This window comes from Coffea arabica, chromosome 10e, assembly GCF_036785885.1.
Source record: "Coffea arabica cultivar ET-39 chromosome 10e, Coffea Arabica ET-39 HiFi, whole genome shotgun sequence".
NCBI lineage: Eukaryota > Viridiplantae > Streptophyta > Magnoliopsida > Gentianales > Rubiaceae > Coffea > Coffea arabica.
The window spans coordinates 13,458,520-13,470,795 of record NC_092328.1 but is presented as its reverse complement, the minus strand read 5'-3'; the positions used below and the strand labels follow the sequence as shown (position 1 = coordinate 13,470,795).

Genomic DNA, 12,276 nt, shown 5'->3' with positions numbered 1-12,276 from the left:
AAAAGAGAAAAAAGAAGAAAAAATGGAAAATGCAACTTAAAACATCCTAATGCAATATGTAAAAAAGGTTAATAAAAGAAAAAAATCAACTTAATCAAGTGTTTGAACTCACTTGGGGAGTCCCCAGTGGAGTCGTTAGTTGTTGCACCACAATTTTTAAAATAAAATAATATGTTAAAAAATGAGCCTTTATGTTTTTAGAAAATGAAGGAAAAAGAAGGGCCTTACATGGGACTTCAAAAGTGCGATGGTTTGAACCCAAAATAATAGTCTAAAAAGGGTTTTTTAAAAAAAATAGGAGTCGCCACTTGGTGTTGAGTTTAGGTATGCCAAATCACCCAAAATATATTTTTAAAAGAAATAAATAAAACCCCTTTTAGACGATTCCAGATCTTTGAAAATAAGATAAAAGAGTTCGGAAGTCATGGTTGAAAAAAGAGAAGGCAAAGATTTGATAGATTCAAACCTAAGGCACCCTTTCAACCTAACCAAGGTTAGTTGCGAGATTTAGTTAAAAATTTTCCTAATTTAACCTATAAAACTTATCACACTAGGATGCTTCTATATGGATGTGAATATAGACCTAGGGGTATCGAGAGGGTCGGAATGTCTTTTCAAAATTTAATTGGTACTAATCACATTAATTGAGATGTCCAAAAGTGATTTTTTGAAGAGATCACGAAAAATACAAAAGATAAGACTCAAAGAAAAAAGAAATTATAATATATAGATAAATAGACATGACTTAGAAGAAGGGAATGCAATATAACGAGTACGGGATGTTAAAATTCGTGACTCAAAATTTTCTTCTTATAGAGGGGATAAGAGCATGCTAAGGTTAAGAAATCATACTCGTTCATTTCCATATTTGAAGAGTAATTCTCCTAACCTAGTCAAACAAATGAACTAACCTACTTTTAATTTCCTAAATGGAATGCAAGTGTAAATGATATGGTCCAAATGTCTAGAGGGTAAGAGAATAATAGTAGGAAAAATATTATGCAAATGAAAATAATCTAAAAATAGGAAAAATGCATGAAATGCAATAAATGTAATACAAACATGTAATTCTAACCCGTAGACGGTCCTAAGCGTTTAGTATTGGACTAACCCATGTCTATAAGTTCTCACTAGCATTGGATTAGTGAAAAACGAAAAAAAATCCACAACTAGCGTTGAACTAGTGTGGTGAAGTCATGCATTTATTATAAATAAATAAATCATATAAAATATAATTAAAACAAGTAAACACATAAAGCACATAGAGCGCGTAACACATAAGTATAATATCTAAATGCAAAGACCATAAATAAAGCAAATTAACACATAAGCACACCAGCATGCATGCACACAAGCAAATAAATACACATAAAAATTTAATTATTACATTTGGGGCCATAACTATAATCTAAGGGGGGAATTTGAAAAATAATAATCTAACTATTACATTTATCTAACTAATTACATTTTTGACAAAAATAAAATTTATCTATTACATAGCCTAACTAAATATATTTCTTGGTCATCTATCTATTAAAATTTAGTATTTAAATGCCATCCAAATACTCATAGAAAATTAAATGGAATAAAATAAATGAAAACTTGAAAATGAATAAAAATGAGTAAATAAAAGCACTCAAAACATGCAATTTACACATAAAGAACACTTTGGAGCACATAAAGAATTTAAAATAATAATGGAAGGTACCTCCCTCGACGTAGTGGTTAAATGAGATAGAAGTTGCCATATATATACTCCAAAATCAACAAAATAGTTAAGGTACCAATTTAATTAACAATTAAAAGATAAAATGTAAACATATAGCAAATTGACTTGATTATTATAAAGAAATGAAAATGAACATAAAATCTACTAATTAAATGCATTAAAATGAATTAAATGAGATAAACCAAATATTATTAAGAAATAAAAAATTGTTAGGGACCAAATTGTAAAAATTAAGAAAGTTTTTGAGGTTAAATTATAATTATTACAAAGATTGGGGTCAAAAGTAAAGAAAAATAAAGTTCAAGGATCAAATCTTAATTAAATTATTGACCTAATTGAAAGAAATTAAAATTTTAAGGCTACAATAAAATTACTTAAAACACCAGGGGCTAAACTGCAATTTTCGTACAAATCTTTTAGAGCCAGAAGGCCTTTGGGTTATTTCCTTTCTCCTTGGGCTGAAGCCTCATCTGGCCCAGCAAAAATCCAACCAAAAAAAGACGGGCTAGCCCATTCTTTAAACCAATCAAATCCAACAAAAAAAATGCATGGATTTTGGCTCCCAAACCCAAGTCATAAACCCAAAAATAAAACCAAAGCCTTTAACAAAAATTCAATCAAAATAACATTATCCAAATCCTAACTCGTTTTATTAAAATCCAATCAAGACATAAATTTACCAAAAATTATCAAGCCTTAATTTCGTCCAAAGATCCAGAAATAATTTGCTCAAAAACATACTTAAAATATGCAAAGGAGGATTAAAGCTTAAAAGGGGAAAATTGATTCAAATTCGCAAGTTTTGGGGCCACGGTATGATTATGCAGAAATTGATGGGTTAAATTGAAAATTTTCAGATTTCCATCCAGATTGTTCGAAGTTTCTTCTGCAGCTCCGGGTTTATCAAATGCAAGAATCATACGAAATGATTTCCAAACCAGCAAGGTCACATAACTCATGTACATTATTTTCATAACCCAATACTAAAAGAAACACAAATAGAAAAGCAAACAACACAAGGAAAACATGAACGTGAGCAGAAACAGAAGAATGAGAAAGAAGAACAAAAAAGCAACAATGTCAGCAAGCAAGAGGAGGCGGAAGAAACCAGTTTAGGAGAATAAACTAATTCGAAATCATTTCTGACCTCCTCCACCGCTTTATGTAACCAAATCGCAACAAAGATGTGCGGATGGACGAGCTTCACCGAAGAGCCAAAGCAAGTTGCAGGTTCTTGGTGAAGAGCTGCAAAGGTGGGGACTTTAGACTCGAATTCGAAGGTTATAATGGTGTTTTTTTCGAAAGTTTTCTGAAGAGAAGTTGCTTCTCTATTACCGCAAATAATGTAGAAATGAAGCAAATATCTAAACGACTAATGTTGGGAACGGATTTTGATCAAGAAGTGAGCAGGATGCTTAACCCTGACTCAAAAGAGATTTTCCAGAAACTCCCTCTCTTTTTTCTTCTTCTCTCTCTCTCGTTTTCTCCCTCTCTCCCTCCTTTTGTTTTTCTGCCGCTCTTCCCCTTTTTTTTCCCTAATGGCTGCCTTTTGTTCCATTTATATGAGACAAGGGTTGCTAAACCCTCATTTCAATGGTTCGGATTAGGGGTGTGCAAAGTCGAAAAATTTTGATTTCGAAACCAATTTCGAATTGAATTCGGAATTTCAGTTATTCGGAAGTGAATTCGGTAATTCCGATTTCGAATTCGTCGAAATCAGATCGAATTCGAAAATATAATTTTTGAAATTGGAATTACGGATTTCGAATTGGGGAATTCGAAATAGGAATTCGAAATGGGAAATTTGATATCGAATTCGAATAATAATATTTATATATAATATAATAGTTTTTAACAATATATATAATATATATTATATAACATAATAAGTTAATAATTGAAATTGAAATTGAAATAATAAGTTAATACATGATATTGCAAAAACCCTAATCTGTTAACTCACCTTAGTCCTTACTCTTCCGCCGCTTCTTCCTCATCGCCTCTTCGTCACTGTCTAGTGTCTTCCTCAGAGTTGAGAGTCTCACCTTCCTTCCTCCGCCTCCACCGCCAGACTCACTGTCTCACTCACCTTCCTTCCTCTGCCTCCGACTCAGCTTACTCTCTCTCACTCTCGGTTTCACCTAATAACTCCTCTTTCCCTCCGCTGCAGCATTCTTCCCTAGTTCCCTGTCTGACTTTACCCATCCTTTTTCGCCGCTTTCGGCCCTTCCACTGGGGTGCTTTGCCGCCTAATGTGCTGAACCTCCATTGACCTCGAGTCCACGACCCGCTGCCCCAATTTCCCCTACCCAGCAAAACAGTCCAAGGCAGAAAGCAAAGAACTAAAGCAAAAAATTTAGCTAATCTCCGCAGAGTTTGCAAAGGAGGCAATTCTCCACCTTGCAGCAGTCACCATTGACTGACTAGAACCCAGTTGTTCTCTCCTGGTACTCGTTGAAGAGAATCAACATCCAGTTCAACTTGTGACTGAGAGTAAGAGGTACATTTCCATTGTTTTTCTTCTTACTTCATTTCTTTCATAAACTTCATCTCCTTTCCCTTTCATCCGCCACCATCGAACACCAGTTGCATCGGAGGAGCAAGTGGCAGTGTCTATAAAGAGAGATTTCCAGCCATTAGTAAAGTCTTCACTCATAAATTCCCTCCTCCTTTTGGATCCTATTTTCTGGTTTAATAGACTGAAGAAATTTCTCCTGTGGAAGTAGTCGTCAGTTGAATCTTCATCGGACCGCGTGGCCACCATCTTCTCCTTCTTGTCATCTTCCCTTTTTCTTGCAAAACTTAAAATAGTTTTTTTTTAAAGCTAGTACATTAGTTTTGAAGAAATATCTAATGAAACTTGAAGTACACAAGGAACAAGAGGAGACAACTTCTCACTACTTAATTCGCAGTGTCAACGTGATGGATAACAGACCTCTCGGTTTGTGGTTGAGGTCGTGCACCGGATCCATCCAAATTTTTCCTCCCCCACCAATAATATTCTCTTGCTAAATCTCTCACCGTGTTTCTTCGGGCAGTAATAGAATCTCTTTGCGCTCTTTTTTTTCGAATTTCTTAACCTTAATATGAGCAGGAAAATAAATCACAACTTTTTTGGGGGATAAATATTAGCGACTGTATTGGGTATTAAAATTTGAACAGGTTTTGCCCTTTTTGAACAAGAGAGGAAAAAAAAAAAGAATTCGGTGAATTCGGTATCGAATTCGAAATCGGAATTGCCATTTCGAAATCGAATTCGGTCGGGAAAATTCCAGTCAAAATTTTGAAAATTTCGATTTCAAACTTCCGAATTACCGCTTCGATTTCGATGCACAGCCCTAGTTCGGATGAAACCCAGGTTTGCTGGTCATTTTAAAGCCATTAGATGGCCTTTGTTCCAGAAAATTCTTGACTCTTCTTGATGAGTGAGGTGGCAAAAGCTTGGGGAAAAAGAAAAGAATGAAAAAAACGAGTGGAATTGGATAAAAAATCCAAGCTGCAACTTCCTGTACTGTGGCTTTGTTCTTGTTTTGTATGATGAAATGCGGGGATGACGCGTGTGTACGTGGCACGTGCGCGTGGTTCTCTCTCTCTCTCTCTCTCTGTTTTCTGTCGTTCTTTTTTTCTTCTCTTTCTAATTTTTCTAAAAATGAATTGAAATGACTTTCTTTAGAAAAGGTAAAAATAAAATAAAATGAAATAAAATGAAATGAATAAATAGATAAATAAATAAAAATGAAATAAGAATAAGAATAAAGAATGAAAATATAAATATAAATATAAAAATTTTGGTGTCTACACTTACGGTTATTTTCGATTCCCGATCAAACTCGATTTTGATCGACTTTCATTCAGGGTGGATTTTTTGAATGAACTCAGACCCAAAGTCTAACCAATTTTCGGTTCAATCGATCGAACCAACTAGTTTAGTCTGAGTATAAAAACATCGGTTGATTTGGGTCTCGTGTAAGGCATGAAGTTGCTAGATATTATTGTAAGAGCAAATCACCCGAATAGTCACCAAACTTTTCAAATAGTAGAGTTCTGACTATTCAATTTTTAAGAGTATATATTTACTTACTAAACTATTAGAAATGTAAATTTTAGACCATTCCATCTATTTTCACAGTTAAGTCTATCAAATCTAATTATATCTTGTGATTCGTACGACCCTTAGATATGGTAGATTTAACGGTAAAAATAAATAGAATAACCTAAAATATAGACTTCTGATAGTTTAGTAGGTAAATACATGCTCTTGAAATTTGAATGGTCAAAACTCTACTATTCAAAAAGTTTCGTGACTTTTTGAGTAATTTGCTCTTATCATAATGGAAATGACGTTGACAGGCGTTCAATGTTATAGAAGGGAGTACTGCAACATTTGTATGCATATAATTTTTTATTTTGGTAAAAAAAAAGTTTGGATAGGTTCGGATCCTATTACCACCATGGATCAGGGCATGCTTCCGCAACCATATGTCATTTATAGAGGTTCTTATAAATCGCTAACCAACACAACTCTCACATCGATAGCAAAATTCTAACACTAAATCTTTTGTGAGGAAGCGATCCATCATTGTTAACTAAGTCAACTTTTGTTGGCTTTGTAGACATATAAGTTTACAGTAAAGAAGTGAAAAGTAATAATGGTTTGAAACTATTACTAAGCTGCATATATTTACATAGATAGAGAATACTAACATAGGGAGATGTTGCATATATCTACCAACTAGACAATAGAACAACTGAAGTTCTCCATTGAATGCCAAGTGTCAATGTGTTATTAGAGGAAGCAGTTTACTTTTTAAATTTTGGGGTTTAAAGAGTGAGAAATGTCTATTTGAGACTTGGTATCCAAATTCAAAGGCTTAATAGTTCCTTACTATTTAGGGGCTAATTGGTAATAATGGTTTAATTATTTTCATTTGTTCCTTTTGTTTGGTTTTTAATTGGTCAGAAAGGTCAATTGAATCCTTTTATGAAAACTAGCTCTTTAAATAGTTGCTAACTATTTAGGGTTATTTTTGTACATTTGAAATTATTTCTTTTATAATTTTCTGGTCAAATGCAAAAAGTTGTAGACTATTTGTGGGCTACTTTTATCACATGGGCTGTTTTTGAATTATTAATTAAAATAATGGAGTCATGCCCGTTAGAACTGATGTTGCTGTGTCATGCCCGTTAGTATGACTCATGTAAGTTAGTCAAGACCACCTTAATGGTCTTATTAGTCAGTGAAGTTCCTTCCTCTTCATAAGTCAGTCTTGTTAGTATAGCCAAAACTTCCTTCCCCTTTCTTTCCGTCGGATAGGTAGCTATGAGCTTGCCAAATCTTCACTTTTCTACCAATTCCTCCAACAACTAATTGTCCTTCCTTTTGATTGCAACCCAGAAAATCCTCCACATGCACGTGAGGTTTTCTTTTGCCCTAAAAATCAGCTCAGTGAAATTTCTTTTCCCCCAAAATCTATGAGCTTGCAAAATCTACAGTTTTCTACCAATTCCTCCAACAACTAATTGCACTTCCTTTCGATTGCAACCCAAAAAATCCTCCACATGCACGTGAAGTTTTCTTTTGCCCCAAAAATCAGCTCAGTGAAATTTCTTTTCCCCCAAAATTAGCACACTTTAGGGATGACTGCTGTACCGAGTTATCATGTATGGTACAGCTTTCAAAACCTACTATTGCCAGCCTTATATATACTTCTGTTTCCGATTTTTGCCAGCATTCAGACGAGCAAAGAAAATATAGGTATGTTTCTATTTTCTCTCCTTCTATTTTGAGCTGCAATTTTTTAGTTTGAATGTTGTTGCCTTCTGTTTATTGCCTTCCGTTAATTAAAGATTGCCATGTGTTTGATGTTATGCATAAAAGAATAATTATGATGGTCATTTTTCGGATTAACTTATGTTTACTTTTTCCTGTGTTTTTAATTTCAAATGTTGCCCGACTTTTGCCAGCATTCAAACGAGCAAAGAAAATCTAGGTATGTTTCTATTTTCTCTCCTTCTATTTTGAACTGCAATTTTTTAGTTTGAATGTTGTTGCCTTCTGTTTATTGCCTTCCATTAATTAAAGACTGCCATGTGTTTGATGTTATGCATAAAAGAATAATTATGATGGTAATTTTTCGGATTAGCTTATGTTTACTTTTTCTTTTGTTTTTAATTTCAAATATTACATGATGATGTTAGCTGTTTATTTATTCAATAATTACATAATTTAGTATGATTGTAGTTTGGGTTATTAAGGTAGTCATTTTATATATATTAGTTAGTTTTAGCTATTCTAGGATGCTTTCATGTTGTCATTGTTGTGTGCCTTTCGCTTAGTATCTTAGTTTCTTTATAGTAAAATTAGATTTTGATCTTTTGTGTTTCAAAATGAATAAAAAAAGAAAATTTAGTACAAGTTTTAGATTGATAGATGAGATGTTTGATGATGCTTTTGATCTGAGAATGTTAGAAAGAAACAAAAAGACAAACTTAAATATGCTCACAGAGCATATGAAGTTTACTGTCGATTCTTCTGTTTCTCAGGCATATTCTCCTTTTGTAATCAACACTGAGAATGACATTCATGAAAACCACTTTGTTGAAACATGTGTTTCACAAAGTCACATCGATAGGAATCTAATTCTGCCAAATGACTGCAGAGGTAAAAATGTTTGCTTTACTCCAGAAAATGTTGGAGAAGTTCATTATACCTCTGATTGTACTGACAATCATTGTTTGCCCACAATGACTTCATGTTTAATCAATCTCTCTGATGTTGAACCTGCTGGTTCATCACAAGTGAACTGCAATGAGCAATCATTTGTTATACAAAATCAATTTCAGAGTGAACAAGTCACAAACGTTAAAGGGAAAAATAGTTACTCTAAAATATCAAATCTAGATATGGAAGTAACTAATTATACTCCTCCCCTCTCTGTGAATAGGCATATACCTATAATAGGCAGTACTCCTGTTATATCTTATGATAAGAGCCCTCTTGAATATTCTAAAATATATCATCAAGAGGTAATAAATAAGAAAAGAATATAGGAAACAAGCCTATTTTAGATGGAAAAAGAAAAGATTGAGAGCAAAGTCTGGATCAATTGCTTCTACAAATATAACTGAAAATCGAACAAGCATCATAATTGTTGATGAGTGTTCCTCAGTTGTTGATGTTCAGCATAGTTCTCGATGTCGTTCCAAGCATCGTAGATAATCTCTCAAAAAAAACTCAGCCAGGTCTATAGTTAATACTTTTAAGTTTTCTAATCTCTGTTTTTGCACTAGCATTAAAATCAATTGAATGATTTGACTACTAAATGCTCTAAAATAATTATATTTTAGGAAGAGGGTGCAAAACAGGAAGAGTTTTGTTGGATATAATTCCTGACAAAGCTGATATCCTACCACGCCAACTATATTGTCCTCATTGCGGAGCTAAGAAGTTTTTTTTTGAGACAGCATATTTTTGTTGCCAAGATGGTGAAGTTGTTTTGGCTCAAAATAAAATTTCAAATATCTTTAAAGAGTTATTGACTTCATCTTCACAAGAGGCGCAATCTTTTAGAACTCTTATTAGAACGTATAATAATTATTTTGGATTCACTTCCTTCAGTGTTAAAGCTGATCAGACTCTCTCAAAAAGGAATAAAGGAATTTACACTTTTAGAATTCAAGGACAAGTATATCATTTTCTAAATGATTTCAATTCAAGCAATGGTCATAGTAATAATTTGCAGTTATATTTCAATGACTTTGAAACTGAAGTAAGTAATCGATTGGCAGCTTGTCCTAGACTATCTGAAAGTGTAATTAGGAAAATTATGCAAGTTCTTGAGTATAATCCACATGCAAAATTCTTTAGAACTTTGAGAGAGATACCTAATTTAGATAATTACTATATTGTGTTAAAAAGTCTGCCTAGTGTTGATTAGAGAGTCTATAATAGACCAACAACTTCACAAGTTGCAGGGTTGTGGGTTGAGGGTCAAGAAAATGGAGAGACCAGCAGGCGTGATATTAGAGTTCATACCTATAGTGGTACTTCAAAAAATATACAATACTATTATGGATGTTATGATCCACTCCAATATCCAATACTTTTCCCTTTTGGTGATCTTGGCTGGCACCAAGGAATACCAAAGAAAGGAGTAAAAGTATATATAAGAAAGGGGAAAAAAAGCAACTTGTAGCAGATTTGATTTCCCCTGCAAATGCTACTACAACAGAACAACTAATCCAAAATGAAGAACATGGTTAGCACAATAACTATATACCATCATCTTTCATTTTACGTATTTAATATTTATGATTACATATTTAATAATGTACTGTTATTATTTCCACAGCAATGGAAAGCATACATGAAGATCCAAATTTTGTGTCCCTTCGAGAATATTATTGTTATAAACTTCAGATTAGGGACAATGATGAATCTTGGTTATTGCATTTTGCTAGACTCCTACAACAATATATTGTTGATCAATATGTGAAGCTTGAGACACAAAGACTCGACTTCTATAGATTACAACAAGAGGAAATTAGGAGAGAGTTCTTGAAAGGCATAATAGATGCTTTAGGATCAGGTGAAAGTCAAGCATGTAATGTTGGCCAGCGTATCATATTATCATCATCCTTTATTGGAGGGCCAAGAAATATGAGATGTAAATACATGGATGCAATGACATTGGTACAGAAGTATGGTAAACCAGATATATTTCTGACCATGACTTGCAATCCTAATTGGCCAGAAATAAAAGAACACTTAATAGACAAAGAAGAGGCACAAAACAGACCAGATTTGCTTCCTAGAGTGTTTCATGCTAAGTTAGAGCAGCTTAAAGATGAACTTTTGAAAAAATGCATCTTTGGTGAAGTGGCAGCTTACACTTATGTCATTGAATACCAAAAACTTGGACTGCCACATGCACATTTCTTGCTAATTTTAAAGTCAAAATTCAAGATGTATACCCCTGAAGAATATGATAAAATTGTTTGTGCTGAGATACCAAATAAAGAGAAAAATGAACATTTATATAATCTGGTCATCAAACATATGCTTCATGGACCATGTGGTTCACTTGATCCAACAAGTGTATGCATGAGAAAAAATGGAACTTGCAAGAATAATTTTCCTAAAAATTTATGTGAGGAAACTATCCAAACTATTAATGCATATCCTGAATATCGAAGGAGAGATGATGGAGTTCAAATTAAGATCAAATCAGCTCTTTTAGATAACAGATGGGTTGTACCATACAATCCATATCTTTTGGCTAAATTTGATTGCCATCTTAATGTTGAAATATGCTCTACAATTAAGGCAGTCAAATACATTTACAAGTATATCTATAAAAGTCATGATAAAACTTACTTTTGTGTAGTAAATAATAAACCTGATTCAGAAATTGATGAAATTAAACAATATGTATCAGCTAGGTGGGTTTCTCCACCTGAGGCAACATGGAGAATTTTTAGATTTTGTATGAGTGAAATAAAGCCAGCTATTATTCATTTACAATTACGTTTGGAGAATTATCAGCCAATGAGTTTCAAAAAAACAGCTAATCTTCAAAATGTTGTCAATAACTATCATTTGAAAAAAACAATGCTCACTGAATTTTTTTACATGAATAGGACAGATAAAGCAGCTTAGGATCTAAATTGTACTTATGTAGAGTTTCCTGATCATTTTGTCTGGTTACCTAAGCAAAAATACTGGAAATTGAGAGAAAGAGGTGAATCAATAGGTCGAATAATGATTGCTCATCCTTCTGAAGGAGAACGATACTACTTGACATTACTCTTATCAAAGGTTCGATGTCCAACTTCATTTGATGACTTAAGAACCTTTAATGGAGTTCCAAGTAGAAACATTTCAAGAAGCAGCATTAATTCGAGGCTTGTTACAAAATGATAACAACCAAGAAATTTATTTACAAGAAGCCTTACTGTTTCATATGCCCTATGAAATGAGGCGACTTTTTGCAACACTTTTGGTTTATTCTTGCCCTAATGACCCAAAGGCATTGTAGCAAAATTTTGAATCTTCTATGTCAGAAGATTTTGCCAAGTGTTCAGCAATGACACCTGCACAAGTGAAAAGAAACGTCTTGCAACAAATTGATGGATTTTTGCAATCCATGGGAAAAAGTATACATTCATATAATTTGATTCCCACTGGATTCTCTTATGAAAATATAGAGAATGAAACTCGAGAATTAAGAGCAGAAAGAAACATTGTCATTTCAGAAACTGACTTGAATTCAATTAAGCTACTCAATGAAAAATAGAAAAAAACATTCATAGTCATATATGAGAGAATTTACTCAGATAGACCTGGTGTTTTTTTCATTGATGGTCCAGGTGGTATAGGAAAAACATTCCTGTATAGAGCTTTATTAGCTGATGTTAGATCCAAAGGCTATCTTGCACTTGCTATAGCTACATCAGGAATTGCAGCTTCCATTTTACCAGGTGGAAGAACTGCACATTCTAGATTAAAAATTTCAATAGATATCTTTGATGGTGCAACATGTCGAGTC

At 33.4% G+C, this 12,276-nt stretch overlaps 1 long non-coding RNA gene across 1 annotated transcript; it reads right to left on the bottom strand.

The window, feature by feature from the left end:
- Positions 1–4,399: 4,399 nt before the first annotated feature.
- On the bottom strand, positions 4,400–4,719 carry LOC140014957 (uncharacterized). The gene is made up of 2 exons (XR_011821712.1): positions 4,628–4,719; positions 4,400–4,530 (listed from the first exon to the last, which is right to left on the bottom strand). It is a non-coding gene; the product is annotated as an uncharacterized lncRNA (long non-coding RNA).
- Positions 4,720–12,276: the final 7,557 nt, after the last annotated feature.